This window comes from Manduca sexta, chromosome 2, assembly GCF_014839805.1.
Source record: "Manduca sexta isolate Smith_Timp_Sample1 chromosome 2, JHU_Msex_v1.0, whole genome shotgun sequence".
NCBI lineage: Eukaryota > Metazoa > Arthropoda > Insecta > Lepidoptera > Sphingidae > Manduca > Manduca sexta.
The window spans coordinates 3,992,982-4,013,863 of NC_051116.1; the positions used below are offsets into that span (position 1 = coordinate 3,992,982).

Here is a 20,882-nt window from a genome sequence, read left to right on the forward strand (position 1 = left end):
GACAACCAATTTATTTTTATTTCTGGTATTTAGACTATGCAAGTCACTGTTTTTAATAAAAGTACTAAGGTTTTTACGTACGTACATTATATTCTGAAAAATATATTCGGCCGGCAAAGTCAGTATATTCACCTCCTTAAACATTTGCCTAAGGGAATCATGAGAGCTAAGGTTGTAAATAGCTCTAATCGCTCGTTTCTGCAAGATAAAAATGGTCTGCAGATCTGCAGCAGAGCCCCACAGAAGAATACAATAGGACATAATGCTGTGGAAGTATGCAAAATACACTAGCCTTGCCGTAGCCACGTCAGTTAATTGTCTAATCTTCCTAATAGCAAACACGGCAGAGCTCAGTTTACTAGAATTTTTTTGAATATGGGGGCCCCATTGCAATTTACTATCGATTGAAACCCCGAGGAAGACCGTTGAGGGAACTAATTCTAATTTATCCCCATCTAAATCAATATTTAGTTCCTTTTTTATTCAGTAACGAAAATCTGACACATTTCGTTTTTGCGGCATTTAAAAGTAAATTATTAGAAGAGAACCAGTCAGAAATCAAACTAAGTACTTTATGTGGCTCACCGAGATTCTCATCCCTTCTATTTAATCTAAAAATAATCGAAGTGTCGTCAGCGAACAATACTACATCTGCCATATTATCAACCATGTAAGGCAGGTCATTTATGTAAACTAAGAATAGGAATGGACCCAATATGGAACCCTGGGGAACCCCAATTCTAACTGCGGACCCGGCAGAGGAGACGTTGTCGATAAATACTTTTGATTTCGACCTGATAAATATGAAGATATTAGTTTAAGTCCAATTCCTCTAATACCATAATAATGAAGCTTTAAAATGAGGGTTTTGTGATCGACGCAATCGAATGCCTTAGAAAGATCACAAAAGACCCCCAGTGCATCCTGGGATCCCTCCCAAGCATCTAACACAGCTTTGACTAAAGCACGTCCAGCATCTTGCGTGGATCTGCCTTTTGTAAAGCCGAATTGTCTATTATGTAAGATCCCATTTTTATTAAAAACACCAGCATTTGGTTAAGCATTAGTTTTTCAAATACCTTACTTAAGGCTGGTAAAATAGAAATAGGTCTGAAATTAGAGGGGTGTTAGAACAACCTGCTTTAAAAATTGGTACTACTTTACTAACCTTCATAAGATCAGGAAATATGCCGTCTCTGACGCAGCAGTTAAAGATTTCCGCAAGAATTGGGGCAATGTTGTCTATTACTGACTGCAACGCTTTAACAGATAAACCCCATAGGTCTTCAGTGCTTTTTATGTTTAAGCTCTTAAATACTTTTATTATATCAGAGTGCGTGACAAACTCAAATTCGAAATTTGGAATCGACAGATCAACATTTTGTTTTAAGAACGACTCAGCTGCCCCTGGTGAGGATGGCAGACATTTTGTCGTTTCAAAAGGTATGTTAGTAAAAAAATTTTCAAAGTAATTAGCTATTCTATATTTATCTGAAACTAGCTCGTCATTAATGTTCAATAAAATCTTGTCATTAGTTTTATTTTTGCCAGTTTCAGTATTAATAATTTTCCAAGTAGTTTTAATTCTATTATCTGAGTTTTTAATATGACTACTGATATAGGCAGCTTTAGCATACCTACATACACGTTTAAAAATTTGAGAGTATGTTCTCACATAATTATTAAATTCGACATTGGGTGTAAAGGACCTTCTGTCATATAATTCATAGAGAACATCTCTACTACGTCTAATACCGTTTGTCGCCCAAGCACTGAATGATATTTTATTTTTAGTGGCACTGATTTTACACTACATGTTTTATTAAATATGTTTGTAATACCATTTAATAATGTTTTAAACATATTATTTGGGTTGTCTGAACCGCAAGTCAGCATAGGCAACACCAAATTAAGCCTAGCACTAAATTTCTGTAGATTATATTGGGTTAGGGGTCTAAATTGTACTATGTTCTTAGTTCTATTGCTTTCACAATTCAGTTTGACCATTTGACATGTGTGGTCTGAGCGAACGCCAGCTAATAATTCTTTAGAGTTAATTTTAAAATTTGAAATAACATTATCAATACAGGTAGCTGAAGTTGTAGTTAATCTAGTCGGCTCGAGAAATTGACAGTTTAGATTAAATGATTGAAGTAAATTCAAAAAGTCTTTTATCTGTGGAATCCACTAGCAAATCTATATTAAAGTCCCCACAGACTAAAATGTTATTATTCATTTTAAGTTTTTTAAGAATATCCTCCATTTTGGAAATAAATGCCAATATATTTGATGAAGGAGGCCTATATACACACAATATAATATAACCACTGGTCTCTGCACACGCGACCTCACACACTCGTTCTACAGAAAGTTTTACAATATCCTGCCTATCCTTGTGAGAGACACCATCCTTGATGAGGATCATGGTGCCTCCACCTTCTGCTGATATCCTAAAGAACGAGCTGGCGACTCTGTAGCCACTAACACTAAATGCCATTTTATCTGCTTTTAACCATGTCTCCGTAAAACATAAAATATCAATATTATATTTTTCTGCTAATAATTCTATGTCAAGTATTTTGCCAGAGAAACGATTTATATTTTGATGAGTTAATATTAAGTCACTTTTCTCTGTTGTCATAACTAATTGTTTAAATTATTTACTACACTTATATTAGTAATACTACTAAAACATGTAGTAATCGAGGACTTCGTCATAGTACTTGTGACTGAGTTAATATTAAATGCTAACAATGTAGCAATCTTAACTTTAACTAATTTTGATAGATACATAGTATCTCTAGTCAATGAAAATCTACAATTGTCTGTAAATTTATTTATGTCAAAAAATAACAGTTTATCACTATAGTGACTTACTAAAAATTGCATATGATTGTTTAACATGTGAATGTGCTTATTTAACCTGTCTGGTACATTGGCCAGAAAGGGAAATGCACATAATCTAAGATGTTTTTATTACATAGATACGTTGTCCGAGCTCAATACTGGCAAGACGAAAGTAAGGTAATTGCCTGACATTCACTTAGTTAACCTCCAAGCACTGTCGCCGCTAGTCGGCTTACTAACTTTTGTATTTTTATAAATAAAATGTCTTCCTGTGTTTTTAGACGATGTACAAATTATACTCCAATTGTGAATGAAAAAAACGTTTCATTTCATACGTTAGTAATAAGTATACACTATTTAACTTAATTTTAACTAATAAACGCATTTGATTCAACCGACATGGCGACGGGGCGGTCGACGCTCGGGTCCGTTCGGACATACTCGGGCTCACTCGGCGCGTATCAATGCGAGCCGCTTGGGCTGTGACTATAGTAAATACTGCGCTGTTTTTATCTGCAATTTTGTTAGTGTATGACGCGTCTATTTGTAAAACGTCATTGCACATAATATTACTTTTTTACAATTTAATTTGGTCATAGAGGCAATGCTTTCTGTAATATCCCTTTTACATAAGTTCTCACTATTGCCCACTAAAAGAGCAATACAAGACTGAGAACTATATTTTTTACTTATTAAACATTTAACAATATCCTTATAGTGCATTCCTGACAGGCAGTTATTAGTAACAGAGTGCTCGAGACTGTTACTTAGCAATGTACCAAAACCTTTCCTATGTTATCTGAAAATACCACCGTAGAAAATCCCGCACAATGGGTCTCTTCTTTAGTGTTACTCATATTGGTAGACTGGTGGTTTAACTGACCGATACACTGAACATCACCCATGACAATCTTTTCTGTGTCAAGCAAAGACACAGTGCACTCAGATGCCACAGCAGTACTCTCTGACAAGTTTTACAGTTATTATTAATATTTGTAACATGATCTAACTGAGACACTGTTTTATTATCTAATTGTAAAAGAAGTTCATCAATTTTATTTTTAGAAGATATATATTTATTATATGTTAAGCTTAGAGATTCTTCCAGCATTCTAATTTCATTTAACAAATGCTGGGTGTCAATTTCATAAATCCTCTTGCTATCTTCTAATTTTATCTGGAAGTTATTAAATTTATCTAATAAAGCCCTACGTTCCTTCCTTAAAGCTAAATTCTTGGCAAACTGTTTTTGGTTCTGGCTAAGTCTTTTATGTTTTTTAATAAATTTATTTAATTTTATATATTTAATTATCTTTTTATGACTCAAATTATGCACATTAGGTTGATTATTATTTAATAGTGAGTCATCCTCAGTAAGATCAATTGTTAAGGTAGGTTTCACTGGGTGCGGGTCAAAATTTCCACAAATTAATTCAGTATATAAGCTTTGGTTCACCGCTGCCTCAGAGCACTCCTTTTCTACATTTAGATTATTTATAATGTTGTTGGCACTATTTAATTCTAATTCTAAGTCCCTAATCCTACACAGAGCCGCCTCATATAAAGAACTACAGTGAGTAAAGGAATCTGTGACCGCTTGTAATTTGTTCCGTTCCTCCACTAGAACTTCATTTTGTTGATGCAACTCTAATAACTGACGCTTAAGAGCTGCATTTTTGTTAACAATGATGGCCACTTCCTCCTCGCTGTCCTCACGTTCTTGCAGGAGCTTCTGGCATTGGTCTTTGTATGCCCTCAGATCAATTAGGGCTGTCCTCAACTTCAGTTCAGTTTCTACAGCTGCAGCCTTACGGGTCTGCATAGTGGAAGTTTTGTGCTTTGATGTACTGAAAATAAATAAGGAGAACAGAAAACCTTTGATCTAGCGAGAGTAAGGCCAATAGGTGAAGTGAAGTAGTGGGGCGGGTACTTTAATACTAATTTACAATATTACACTATTTACTAAAACACTGATATATTATGTTTTGAGTTATTCAAGTAGAATTTTGTAGTTTTTAATGCTGTCTGGGGCAAGAAATGCAAATCGTCAGTTCTATTTCCACTTTTGTCAAATAGAACGAGATTCTAGCGTTGCCAATGTGTGTATAGACGTAACTCATGGAAATGAGCAGTGTAATTAATGTTGTGAAGTGTAATGTATTGTAAAATATTAGATTCAATAATACTCGCCGGGTTTTTTTTTAATCTTATTTGAAAGTCAGATGACCGTTGACTACGTTGCGATGTCAGATTTCCTTTATCACAATTCCACTTTAGCAGTCACTATAATTTATAATAATTATGTGAACAATGAGTAATTTTCTTTGTTAGTCACTTAATTAATAACAATTTCTACAAAATATTAATATTTTAACAAATTATTATATACGAGGAAAAATTTTGACGACCGATCCGATCTCCCACACACCATCCGATGCATTGGGATCACTGTTTAAATAATAATAATACCTAAGTATTTTTTACTTTGGTAAACTGTTTAAATATCAGCCCTGTATTATATACTTGCCCACTGCTGAGCACGGGCCTCCTCTATTACTGAGAGGGATTAGGCCTTAGTCCACCACGCTGGCCTAGTGCGGATTGGTAGACTTCACACACCTTCGAAATTCCTATAGAGAACTTCTCAGATGTGCAGGTTTCCTCACGATGTTTTCCTTCACCGTTAAAGCGAACGATAAATTCACAAAGAATACACACATGATTTTTAGAAAAGTCAGAGGTGTGTGCCCTTGGGATTTGAACCTGCGGACATTCGTCTCGGCAGTCCGTTCTACACCCAACTAGGCTATCGCCGCTATAATAATAATAATAATAATATCAGCCCTGTACTATATACTTGCCCACTGCTGAGCACGGGCCTCCTCTACTACTGAGAGGGATTAGGCCTTAGTCCACCACGCTGGCCTAGTGCGGATTGGTAGACTTCACACACCTTCGAAATTCTTATAGAGAACTTCTCAGATGTGCAGGTTTCCTCACGATGTTTTCCTTCACCGTTAAAGCGAACGATAAATTCACAAAGAATACACACATGATTTTAGAAAAGTCAGAGGTGTGTGCCCTTGGGATTTGAACGTGCGGACATTCATCTCGGCAGTCCGTTCCACACCCAACTAGGCTATCGCCGCTTTTTAAATAATAATAATAATACCTAAGTATAATTTAATTTGGTAAACTATGTACTTTAAACTATTAATTAGAACTAAGCCATTCTGTCCAGTTGAAAAGTTAGGAGCTCTAAAGTACACCTGGACAGTAAAATTTGGAAAGGGTCACCTAGACCCTCACTTAGTTAAAGTAGGTAGAAAATAAAGCTACATTTACTCTTAATCCACTATAACATTTAAACAAAGGCTTGTAATAAAATTTTATTTTGAATTCTAGAATGTTTATTTACTTTAATCATTTAAGTTCTCTACTTTGAAGGCATTAATGGGCGTACTCTGTTACGGAATAAATTGAATTACTGATATTTTGAAGTAATGCTGTATAAGACTTTGGGAATCGGCTATTCAAAATATTACTTTTAAAATTCAATGACCTGCAGTATTTTCGTAAAAACATGGCTTATGGCGTCGATTAATGGTTTATTAAAAGATTTAAGTACTTATTTTTTCTTGAGGATCCTATATCAATGCATAATTGGACAGCAATACAGAACAATTTACTGGGGGTAGGATGTATTTTATATCCGCAGTGATAGCGACTATCGTACACAAGGTATTGAAACCCGCTCTAGTAGCCCACGTAAAAGTGTCGTTCCAGGTTCAGCCTGTGTAAATACGGTTCCAACAGGCCGGCATAATTTTGTCGACTGCCGAGGAGTAATCATCTCTTGTTAGTCAACATTCTATTTGACCTCATTCCACTTACGATCAGGTGCAGTGTAGTTTGCTGTGCACATATAAAGAAGCCAGCGATCCATAATAATATTTTCCACCATTCCTGATCTATTACATAATACTTGGAATATCTACTAAGTAATATGTACAGTTTCCACCTCGATCCTGTTAAATTCACTCTCATGAACTTGCAAACAGCAAATAGCTTGACCTCCCATTAAACATTACTGAGGTCAAGTTAAACTGGTAGTATGTCACCAACTCGCAGTCACGCTAAAAGCTAAATAATAAAACTCATCTCAAGGTGTTGGCAATACAGTGTTCATTCGAGCTGAGAATAAGAGAACGCGTACATATTTAAATGGGCAAAGTTGCCGTTCCGCCTCTTTAATATTACAGTGGGATGTATTATGTAAGGGATGCGTGGTTGTGGGATGGCGTTTTATTTTGCGTGGCATGGCAATTTAGAAATGATCGAATTGTAACATAAATGCTTTGAAATATTATTATATTTTACTCTTAAAGAAATTGTAATTTTGCATATCATCTTTTGGTTAATTCCGTGCCACATTGTTCAAGAATGTTTATATCGTTTGGCTGGAATTGTAGCCAGTGTAACTAATGGACATAATGAGACTTAACATTACACGTCTCAGGATGACGAGCGCAGTGGAATACCAAACAATACTTTATTTCAATTTGTTGGATGGTGTTTCTACTGTTCATGGGTGGTTGTATCGCTTACCATCAGGTGAACGGCAAGCTCGTCTCGTCATTCAAAGCAATAAAAAAAACCTAATATCCAGCTTACGAATTAATGTAATTCACAATATACGTGAAAGGTAATACTCCAATTTCGGGTCAACACGTGCCCGCAAATTAAAGATTAGGGTAGACGGCAAAAGACTCCACCGCACATAAGCTGACCCTAATTTAAGCAAACATATAAAAATAGATGACATATTTGAAGCATCGTGTAGAAAGCGAGCGGGGCTAATCTCATTACAATTATGCTTTGATCTGTACAAAGAGGATTATGTGACCGCGAAATGTCGACTGACACAGCTATCTCCAGTAGCTAATATTAGCATTTATATCCTACTAATATTATAAAGGCGAAAGTGAGGATGGATGTATATATGTTTGTTTCTTTTTCACGAAAAAATTACTGAACGGATTGGGATGAAACTTTACAGTAACATTGGTCATTCATCAGAATAACACGTAGGCTACAATTTATAATGATTTTGTATAGTTTGGTCATAATATAACGATACATATCAAGTAAGTTGGAAAAAAATCTCAGAAAAATTCTTCACGCGAGCGAAGTCGCTATCAAAAGTTAGTAGTTTATATTTTCATCTCAAATGATAAGTACCTACACTCAAATAACTGTTCTTTGAGATGTAGCAGCTGATTTTATAAAACTAACACGTACATAGGTGTGTGTATAAGTTGTATCTTAAGTATGTAGGGACGTATTAATAAACCAATCTCACCTCTAAGTAGGATCTCAAGTAATCCATTTAAGATACTGACCTATTTAATAAGCGAAGCTTGAGCTGTTATTGAAACTGTAGTTAGTTGAGTCGGCTGATTAATCAATTAAACTCGGCCCTCAAAATAAAAGATATTACGTAATGGTCATCAAGCTTTCAAGCTACGCTGTTGATATGTATGTATAGCGATGATCTTAAGATGCTTACTTATTTATTTAGGACAGCCAGTAGTTGTGACATCGTTGCCCACACTAAATAAAAGAAAAACAATATTATAAATTATAAGTAACACCTTATCAAGGCAGTTACCAAAAAAAAAGAAAAAAAATATATCGTACTTGAGATTCTGTGTTGAATCTATTAATACATGATTCATTATAGTAGCTCATCTCGTGGGATCCGAGGCCGATATAGATTATTAATTAATACAATAAGATATTCCATTGTAGTCGGCCACTATCGAACATTAATTGTCGATCGACATTATTCGAATACCACTGTACCAAGTATAGTAATCTCTACACGCAAAAATGAACCTTATTATCCAGCATGAAATTCATGTTAATATGTGAGCTCTGACATTTCATTAAGATCCATTCAGATGTATGAAGTGCGCTGAGAGATTAAATCGAAAATTCTTTTGACCTTTACATTCATGTTTTATTTTTTAAAGCAGTGGACCGACTATCTGCGCCACTAGCTTGTTATAAATGATTAGAGACTTACCCCCTTATTCATAGACGTTTTTTATCTATAGACGGAGTAAAGCTGTGATAACAAGTCTGTTTCTGTGCTGACGGCATGGCAGCCTTCGCAGTGCGTAGACATAGGGCCGTTGTGATTGGCTAATATTGTTGTTGTTGTGTAACAGACTTGTTATCACAGCTCTCCGTCCTTAAATAAAAAATGCCTATGAATAAAGTTGTTAGTAGGGATAATTAACGTTTATTATTTAGGACTTTTTCCTAGTGATTACTCGCTGGGCACTTGTGATGGCGTCAATAATTGCTTGTTTAAATTGATCCTCCTCTTTCCATATGGTCTCCGTGATGTATGGAAAGTGTTTGTTGAGTAACAACTCGCACATTTCTGAGTCAGTTATGTGGCCATTATCTGGTTTCTTTAGAGAGCCTAGTGTGCGATCTGGGTCTGATCTTTGGCTACCTACGTTTGATACGATGTCTGCATAATCTATATACTGCTTATTGCTGAGAACGGGTCTCCTCTACTACTAAGAAGGTATAGGCTTTAGTCCACCAGGCTGACTTAGTGCTGGCTTGGCATACTTAAGATTCCTGAAACTCTAAATTCCAAGACTGTACGACACTCAAAACACAGATGCTCTTCGAGTAAGATATCACCGTGGTTGAATCTTTATATTGTAAATAAGATCGATTTTACCACTTAACATTTTCAAACGGAATCTTTTGTTCAAACTCAATCTCTTTCTATTCAATAGGTCTTCGATATGCCTTATAATGAGTTAGTACTGTCTATTTTAAAAACATTCATCCTATCCCATCTAATTAAAGTGTATAAATTATGGAGAATATTGTTCTTTTGTTACCCCAACATTGTACAAGAGGGGCTGCTACGTATCAAATAGCAGACCCCCCCCCCTGACACCTCGGTTTTTTAAACATAAATGCGCCTAATTGTATTTTTTTGACCATTGGTAAATTAATGAAGACAATTGAAAAAAATTAAGGATATCAAACACTGCGTACAGGCGATGACTAGACATCAAATCCTAACTAACATTCCCCCAGTTTGGAAGTTTTGTTATAGTCCTTTGATACCCGCTTCTTGAGACCTTTGTAAGGTATTCTAGTACAAGAGCGGGGGTAGTACTTGGAATTTTTGTGGTTAATACACACGGTCAGTCCAGACTGACAGTATTGACTGTTGATCTTGATCTTATAGTTGCGTTTTTCAAAGGATAATAAGTATTTCTGACATGCTTGATAATTACTTATTTGGCAAAGCTTGGGCGTTACTTAGCAGACTGTCCTGTGCTGTTGTTTGAAGGAAATAAGCCAAAATTTACTAGATATGGGGAGTCAAAAATTTTACTCTTAATGGCTAGTAAAGTATAGTACCATTAAGTCTATTACATATTATTTTGAAAGATACACACACACATGTTTTTTATCTCCAAAGATGGGCAAAGGCGCAATTGGTGCACTCACCTACGGCCGTATGTATTCCGTCTCATGACGTGATAGAGGGCGACCCTATCGCCATACTGTGCACAAATTACAGACTCAGTGCTGATTAATGAGTAGAAAAACCCAATATCACTTTGCCCGACCTGAAGACCGAAGCACTGCAGTCGTACCGTAACACAACTACGCCACCGAGACACTCGAGTTAATTTTAAAGATTACAATACTATTTTACCAGCCACTTACCATCAAACGAACGATCTTGATCTCGTAGAATTTTCTAGAACTGTCAGTTTTAACTGACCGTGTGTATCGCAGGCTCTCAAGTTTGTAATGGATTCTGCCAAGACGTACTAGAGGGATTTTGTTTCGTTATTTTGTAGTCTTAAATATTTAGTGGAGTTGGAAATTAAATTATTTTTACAAGATTTACTTTGTTAAAATTTGTATTCAGCGTTCCAGTTTAGATACTAAAACATCTGACAGTTTTATTGTATTTATAATTAGTTGACGCTGTAAAAGATTAGTAATATTTTTTTTCTTTCTTACTTGCTCCACGTGCGTGAAAGAGACTTCCGGCATAAAAAAATTACGTACACTTTTATGAGTTAAAAAATTGTCTAAATTTCGGGTGTGGTATACTTACGATAAAGATTTCACCCAAATCCGATCAGAAACCCTTCTAACAAACATCCAAAACATCTCAAAAACTTTAGCATTTATAACATTCGATTTTGTTATTGCAGCTTTTACATACCCTTTGTAACTTGAAACTAAAAATGTTTGTAAAGTCCCAGCACACGTTTTATTTTTAAACAATAGTTCGTTACTCTGTTGTTTGTGTTTGACAAATCTTTTGACATTCGATACCCATTTTTTGGATGAAAAATTTTGGACGCGCTATAGAAATAGCTTCGGCCAGAAACAAATGCCTTTGCTTTATCAATGGTCTCGTAAGCTTATTAGGCATTTTAAATCTAATATATTATGTTTTTTGTTTCCCGTTTTATATAAATAATAAAAATTATATACTAGAAATTTATGCACTCAACTCCTAAATGAGGATATTCAGTACACAATTATTTAAAATTTCGTTTGAGCGTATTGCTGTTTCGCCACATTTTAATTTACCATTATTTTATTATCTAGTAAATGTATTTTTATATATAGTAATACGTATAAGAGAATGATTAACTTAAGTAATAAAATAATTGAAAGAAAACATTTTTACATTTCTATTGTTTTAATAGATTGATGAAAACAATACGATCTCTTCGGTCAACATTCCGTTTAATTTCACAGATTAAAAACCTCGCTTTCAACGACAAATAAAAGAACAATATTGCCCCACTTTCAGATGTTATTAAAAAGAAACTTTATATATCCAGTTATTAAATTCTTAAAAACGTAAACAGATACGATTGTACGAGAAAATTAATTAATTTTGATATTAATATTAAAGAAGACTGTATATTATACACATTTACTTCTAAATAAATTTAATTTCAATTAGTGTTAACAACGAAGGCTGTGTACGTACTACACATTTGCTAAAAAAATTAAAAAACTAACGTCCACATCATGCAAAACGTTCCATATTTAAAAAATTCTATTCTATGAAAAATGGCGGGCGGCAAACAAGTTTCCCGCCAGACACGGTGTCGCCACACAAATATAGTGGGATGTATTGTCAGATATTTCTTTTGGTTGGCAACATTTCAACTAGCTCGTCGTTGTGCCACTATTTGGTTTAGTGGGACGGCATAATTTCTAAACTATCGTGTTTGGATTTTATTTCGACTTGTCACGTTTCGGGAAGTTTCGGGCGGAATAAAGTTGTTTGAATTTCGAAGTTGATAGTTTTTTTATAAAAAGGTCGCGTTAAACAAGTTTGTGTGTGTTGGGAAATGGGAATAAGATAGAATTCACTGTCACGGAAGTTCCTGTTAGTAACTTCTGAGTACTTTAATTTATTTAGTATTACGCTTTGAATGCATTCTAGTCTTCCTGCGTAGCTTTCGTAAAAAAAGAAAAAATCAACTACATATACTCTAGGCTTTGGTGTACCTGCGTGCCATTTATTTAAATCGCAGTTTCTTTATTTATTTCTAATACAATTATTCAAACATCTTCACAAAGTTTTGTTTATCTTTTTATAGCTTCCGTACACAATGAAGCTTATTGCTCACTCGATGGTAAGTGGTCACCATCGTCTATAGACATAGATTATGTAATATGTTAGATGTATAGCCAACCCACTGCCTATTACTCAACATTAGTAGGAAGAATTTACTGTTTTGTATTTTCAAACATTCCCTATAGCTAGCATAGTATAAAACAAATAAATAAAGTGTTGTCGTTGATGTTATTGTTTATGGCAGGCGTGTGGAAAAGTGACGCTTTTGTCGAGAGTTCGTTGTTCGATTTTCAAATTTGACAGTTAATCAATAGCCGTTTAATAATCGTAAATTCTGTTATATGTCAACGTTCCCTTAAATTATTTTGGTGTTTTATTAATCATATTGTGTATAATTTTGTAAAATAAAAATACAGGCATAGGTAACTCAGGTACAGCGTTTATGACCAGTCGCATTATTGTCTGGCGAGAGATATTATCTACCTCATTCAGCTTAACATCAGTTACAATGTCCATCAATGAACATTTTAAACCATTATTATATTAGCTGTCAAAATCCGTCAAACGTTATATGCGTCATATAACTTACATATTTGTGGTGTGTTATCAGTTTAAATATCGGCGATCTTAAGATACTGACTTTAATTTGAGAGCGTCTGAGTCATGGACGCCGAGAGGAGGTGCAAGTACCTACTTGCACCTCCTCTCGGCGTCCATGAGCCGCCCGTGCATCCTCCTGCCCAGAAATAAAACATATAAGTCACTGAATAAATCTGCAATAATAGGAACTATTGACTACAAAGGTTATATTATGATAAAGCATATTTCCTGCCGATTTGAGTTTAAAAGAAACCTTAATGATACTGTGTAGTCTAGTGAACTATAATGTTTGCCATTAATTTATAGCAAGATGTAATGAGACACGAGATGGTATTGGTCTGATTTATTCAATGTACAAATGGTGCTTATATCTAATGTTGTACGTGACGTGAGTTAACACTCATCCAAGCATCTACGTGATACTATGTGCGATGCTGTCTCTAAATACTGCCTAGGTGCAGATGCACCTCCCAAAAACTAATCTTGATGGCGTCCATGGTCTCAGTTGAGATCGCAAGTCACGCTAAATTGAAATGCTTCTAATAATAAGTTCTAAGTCCAGAATATATAACCATCGACCCAGATACAGTAAAGCCATTAGTCTGCACTAGTTTGAAACAAAACTAAGATAAATATCTCTTGGCGAGGGAAAAACGCGAAAGAAGTGCTTACTCTGATATTTATAGAGTTGATGTTGCTGTTGTAAGTTCTTAAGCTGATGTCACACTTAAGTTTGCTACCAATTAGATGTTATGCGAAATTGGTTGGTTTTTGCGAGAGCCTGGTCAAGGTTCCTATAGTTTGTTTCTAAACACAAGTAAAAAACTTAGCTATTGGATATTAAAATTAAACTACTTCTCGGATTTTATTGCGGTTTTTGAACAAAGATTAATTTCAATGTTTAATATTCGCGTAAACATAAGAAATCATTAGCTATTCGAGCTAAGCTAAACTAATTCAGCTTACTTTTTGATCGGGATAAAAGTATTTTTTAATGTTCGGCAAAGTGACCCTGCACCTGATGGTGAATGGAGTGGGGTCGAATACAATATCGACTGACGAGAGATGATTACCCCTCGGCAGTCGGTACAATTATGCCGGCCTGTTAGAACTGGATATACACAGACTGATCCCGGAACGCGACCCACGTGGGCCACTATGGCGGGTTTTAATACCTTGTGTACGGTGGTCGGTATCCGGGCGGATAAATAAATAAATAAAATAAGATAAAAATAAATTCATCACGTAGGCGAACATAGTTGCACTTATGATAAGTCAAGGTACATGAGAATATTTAACTATTTCTTAATTAAATTTGCTTATATAAACAAAGACAATTTATATTGGTAATAAAATAAATGAAAAATATAGTAAACAAAGAAGCTAGCTCGGGCTGGCAGGAAAGAAGGAAAGAAGAGAAGATATAAAATATATCCTACCATGAGCAAATTCATTCCACTACTTAAACCATTGCTATTTTACATTTGCCACGTCCAATTTCTTTGCCAACTGGAGCTCTGAAACGGTTTTTAAATTGCCGTTGCGTTCAGTTTGTAAATCGTGCTGTCTCCAAGGAGTACTAAATTTTAATCTAGCTCCGGAGGCCTGTAAACGAATTTGCGCATTTTAATGTTTTTATATTCTAACTTGAATATTTTAAATTTTCTGTTGTATTTTGATATGTAAAGGTTTTTTGTCTGTCTTATGTCAAAATTATTGAGTTCAAAGGCTCAGATGCCTTTGTAAACAATTTTTTACCTTAGCACGAATAATTGAACCTAAAATGATTATACTAATTTGACTACGGGCGTTCATGACAACGTAAAATTTTTCTTTACAGTCGTTAGACGAAATTGTACGTCAACAAAAGATTCGTGATACCAATTCCCTACACGTTTTGTTTTCTTTTTTGGTAAGTGAAGTGGAGTCCAATAGAATATCAACTGACGAGAGATGATTGCCATTCGGCAGTCGACACAAATGGCCTGTTGGAACTGGATACACAGGTTGATCCCGTAACGCGAAACACTTACATGGGCCACTATGGTGGGTTTTAACACATTGTGTACGGTGGTCGCTACCCTGGCGGATATAAAATATATCCTACTACTATTAGTTTGCCGTCAATAGCTACACAATTTACTATTTAAAGTATAAACGCGTAGTCTTCCTTCCGAATTTTAGTTCCGAAATTTCCATACTATAAACGAAACAGTTGCGAAGACTACAAGACCAAATTCATGCTAGCGGTACAGGAGTTACATTTCATTATTTATTTTTTATACCCTCTGACCTTATAGTGTTACGGGAATATTTATAGCCGTTGTTAGTCCTCGAAGGCACCCCTGTTAACGCTTCGTTCCGTCGCTCTGTTATTGCAAAAATAGATTTACTGCGTCAGCGCTCTTGTTAGTAAATGTGTTTATTTACGCATAATGTTCATAAGGTTCATAGTTCTCTGGCAAGGCATGTTTATCAAGTATTATTATTAATTGACATGCTCGTTTATCACTTTTCTATAAGATGTTTTTAACAATAAATAATCTTAAAAACTGTGCCGTTATTGAGACTTTGATCTAACCCTTGGTGAGAAAATTAGAGTATTAGAACATTTAATTAGTCCACCATCTCGATCTCATCCTATTTCTCTCAGATTAATGCGTTTCTTTAAAATATGTTTGTTCTGATTGGTGCATTTTCGGGAGATCAAAAAAAGCGATTACGATCGACCATTGAAAATGGCGGTATAAATTCAAAATCTGCATTATTATTTTTATTTTATAATTTGATCAGATTTTCTTCAGATTAATATTCTATTTTAGTATCTTAAATATTCATATCTCAGTAAGGATAAGACTTATTTATATATTTAATAGGCCATTATTCGATGCGTTTCGGATATCTAAAATGCGGATAATTCGAAATCCGACAGAGGATTAGTAGGCAAAAAACATATGTCAGCCCAACCCGACTAGCGTACCTAGTATAACCCGAATGTGAAGAGGGGCAACGCAACGGCCTAAAACGGACAATAAAACCGGACCTTTTACGGACCCTAAGAACTTCACACAGACATTTTGTTGGACAATGCCGATCCGTATCAATCAATCGATACGTAGACATGGAGATGAACTTGACAGTTTGAGCGTTTTTATCCGAACTATGGATGGGGTATGCAGTGGCGGTTGTAATTTTTCGGATATTTGCATCAAACATATCCGCAGCGACGGTATTATCGAGTCCGAGTAGACATGACTGACTTGACTTTGACTGGTGGGAGGTCTCTCACATGTGAGAGTCCGCCTGGGTAGGTACAACCGCAATGTCTATTTCTGCCGCCAAGCAGCAGCGTGTAGTCACGGTTGTTCCGGTTTGAAGGACATTGTAGCCAATGTAACTACTGGACATAATGAGACTTAACATCTCAATACTTTGTAATTCAATGTGTTGGATGGTGTTTCCCATGTTTATGGGCGGTCGTATCGCTTATTATTAAGCGAACGGCAAGCTCGTCTCGACATTCAAAGGAATAAAAAAAAAGATATTAATGTAGGGAACGTCGGCAGAAAAATAAAATCTAAAAAACCGTAATAAACCCGAAAACTATATTTCTTTCGATATTTTTTTAACGTTTCACTGAATTATGTAGTTCACCAAACATCCCAAAGTGTTACACAAACTAACAACTCTAATTAATATGCAAAAGACTTATTTGCATACGTCGTTGCATGCTAAATCGCTTAAAAATTAAAATGGTTGCCTTTAACAAAAATATATTAAGGGATATTTTGTGCAGATTAGAACATTGCATGTTACAATTAAGCCTCTTTAATTTTAACGTTGTTATTAGCAAAAAAGTACTCAAAACAGCACGAAAAGTGAATTAGGAATATCAAGAGGCTATTGTGCATATATGAGAACGAAAAATGTAAATATAATTGTTTGTGACACGCAAATTTGAAGTTACGTGTTCGGCTTAAACTAAACTTGAAGAGCGGCGATAGCTTAGTTGGGTGTGGAACGTAGCACGCAGCACTGAATTTTTCTAAAATGAAGTCTGTATTCTTTGTAAATTAGGGCTTGCTTTAACGATGAAAGAAATAATCGTGAGGTAATCTGCATACCTGAGAAGTTCTCTATAGGAATTTTGAGGGTGTGTGAAATCTAACAATCCGAACTAGGCCAGCGTGGTGGACTAAGGCTTAATCCCTCTTAGTAGTAGAGGAGGCCCGTGCCCAGCAGTGGAACAGTATATAATACAGGGATAATATTATTATTATATTATTTAATAGGCTTAAGCTAATAGGGCTTGAGCTTCTACATGAAAATTGTTTTAAGGCAAACAATAAGACATAAGGTTTGAAGTGTAACTATAAAATAATCTAATGCTTTTAATTTGCATCTAACACTATTAAATAGACAATTTAATGAGGAATATCTTGGTTGTAAATTTTAAAAAAGACCTAAAATTGATTTTTATATAAATTATTCGTAAATCTTTGCATATTACTGTAACTCGTGCGCCGGAAATGTATGGAACAAACGCGCAAGGACGTTTGCTCGGGGGGGGGGGGGGGGGGGCCCCCATCGTTTTAAGGTCCAGTGCAGTGAAGTGCTCCGCAATACAAATTAATTTAAAGTGGTTAATGGCGTTGATGTTGTTTATAGTGGCCGTATAGTTTACTATTAGACGAGTGGCATGCTCGTCATTTACTTATTGAAGGTTTTTTTTTATTGCTTTGAATAATGCGACGAGCTTACTGTTCGCCTAATGGTAAACGATACGACCGCCCATGAACAGTAGAAACACCATCCAACACCTTGAATTACAAAGTATTGTTTGGTATTCCACTACGCTCGCCATCCTGAGACATGAGATTTTATATATCCATATACAAAATTTATTTCAACATTCTTCCTAGCATTATTTGCGGGTGTAGTTTTAAATCGAAGTTGAATTTATTAAGGAGTCACAACTGCAGGTTCATTAGTCGGGCCGGTGACGGTACGGGTGTCAATGTAGCGTCAGCAAAAAACTACTACCTACTACTACTATTATTAACACATTGATTTCCACGCGAACGAATCCGCAGGGACAGCTGTGTTTCAACACAATATATTCATCCTTTCATTACACAGCTAGTATTCTAAATATAAGCAATGCTTGCATATTATAACGAATCACTTGGATAAGTATAAATAATATACAATTAGCGAAAGGCTATAAGCTTTGGTTCGATCGATACTCACCCCTAATACAAATATTTACTGTCCAATATTTGTTCAGATGTGAGTTTTTGTCAGTCTTTCCTTGTGGCCTTGTTGCTAAATTTGTAAATAAGAGGATTATATATAAGTATTGTTTGGGAAAATACAGTTAATGTATATTGATTTCTTATGTTTACGTGAATGTTAGAAATTGTAATAAAACTGTTTTTCGGGTTTTATCGCGGTTTTTTACATTTAATTTGGAAGCGAAACCACAACAAATGTCCGCAGATTCAAATCCCAAGGACACGTACCTCTAACTTTTCTAGTTATGTGTGTATTCTTTGTGATATATCCCTTGCTTTAACGGTGAAGGAAAACATCGGAAAGAAGTCTGCACACCTGAGTTTTCCATATTAATTTCCAAGTTATGTGAAGTCTGCCCGCACTCGGTAGTAGAGGAGGCCCGTGCCCAGCTGTGGGGCCGTATTTATATTCTTTTATACACGTATTATTACAGGGCTGATAGTACATATGTACAACACATATTATTATAATATCTGTCGCCGCAGCACCCCGTTATTCGTTGGTGAATTTCCGGAGCGATACTGGCGCCATCTATCATTACATCGAGGAAGTATTAGAAAAGGAGGGAGGTTGACTGCTGTCAATATAAGGACCGGCCGAACGATGAGAGTTTAGTCTTGTACGAGTCTTGTAGAAGTCTTGTAGAAGTCTTTAGCAGTCTTGTTTGGACGTTCGAACCGAGCACATTGTATATTCCGCTAGTGTTACTATGCAGTAAATTGTTAGTGAAGTAAAGAAGTGTTTCAATAATTGAATAACTGACTGAATAAATAAATATAGACCGGTGATACTTTACCGGTCAAGTAGAAAAATAACCAAGTAAACAGTTTCACTCCGACATATAGTATATTCAAAAAATATTTTTTATTATTTGAATGCGGAGTCTCTGGATTTACCGATTTTATTCTGAAAATTCCCTCATTAATAACAAGTTTCATAATCCCTGAATCTAGTCCACTATTACCTAGAGACGGATATCCGCATAAGGTTTAACCAAATTTCAATCTAAAACAAATTGTAATAGGTTACCTTTTTTGCTATCCGTACGTATTCCGTTCGGAAACGTTAAGCGACGGGCCGAGTTCGGATGGCAGTAATTTGAACTTATCCACTTTTGTACTCTCTGGATTAGTATTCCGGACGTTCTATATGGAAATTGGGTTGCTTTATATGCTAGAGTTTTGTTTGTTCGTTTGTTCCGAGGACGTATTTACATGTTAATATTATTAATAACTAGATTCTCGTGGTATCGTCCAAATAAAAAGTTTTTTGTAGAATAAGTCGCGTTGTGTAGTTTTCCTGGTTAGAAAGTTTAGAATATTTTAAATCCACATGAAATATCTTTCGTATAATGTTTTATTTTGTAGTTTTTCGGGATAAATAGTTAAGATATTTTAATTTTGGACATGGTCTTCTGTGTCAATGTTCATTTAAAACGTTCAGGTTTTTTTTGCGTTTATTCTAAATGTTATGTTTTCACGATTTATATTTGTAATATCAAATCAATAAGAATAACATTTTGGACACACATTAACAATAAAATTATTTTAAAATATTGTTAATTAGTGTTCTTAATAGTAAGTACATCACTTTTTAATTGAAAAAATATCTGATACCTTCCAAAAATATTTACTATTAGTCGATCGACCTGCCGTTTTATCGATGCGTATTATTAGAAAATATTTTTCTTACATACACACTCACGGCTCTTATCCAAAGGGGTACGCAGAGGCGGAACTATTGCACCTAATTTACGTCGTGTATCTTCCGTCCTATGATGTGATGGGACCCCACCATCATATCAGGCACAAATTCCAGATTTCGACCTAATATTAAGTAGAAAAACTCAATACCACTTTGCCTGACCTGGAGATCGAACCCGAGACCTCATCATTACAGTCGAACCGTAATACAACTGCCACTGAGGCCGTCAATATTATTCATATTCTTTGTAATACCAATATCCCATATAGGGTGAGGTAAGTGGCTTGTTAAAGGGTCCTTTCACAATGTTCGTGACAACGGAATACCGATAGAAATTCAATGAGGTCCCGCGAAAACGTTTGCACACAAATATCTTTCATTTCAATGATATATAACATCACGCCTTTCTCCCTTTTCTTGGGTAGGTAAGGTAACACCCACATTTCGACAAGGTTTTTTTTGGAGTGCTGCCGTGGTTATTACCAGAGGTACCCTGCTAATGGGGTATAAGCGATCCGCCGGTTTAGCACCACAGTAGTCCCTAGGAAGATTTAATAGGCTCTACCGTTATAGAGAGAAGGAAGAGAAGAGGAAGGAGAAGGAGCCCTCTCAGGATAGTTGGAAGGGAGAGTTGGGAAGAGGAGAGGAAATGTTCGCGAACCCTTATAGGCCTCAATGTGTATTTAGCTACCATGAGGTATACACACTGACCTGTGTGTCTAGGGCCCCGACAAATGTGCCTCCATGCATGGGCGTGCATTGGATGTGGAGA

At 35.6% G+C, this 20,882-nt stretch overlaps 1 protein-coding gene across 1 annotated transcript in view; it reads left to right on the forward strand.

Moving 5' to 3' along the window:
* LOC115452970 (sperm surface protein Sp17) overlaps positions 1 to 20,882 on the forward strand; it is a 171,233-nt gene that overhangs the window by 128,663 nt on the left and 21,688 nt on the right. The gene's annotated exons all lie outside the window — the stretch shown is intronic.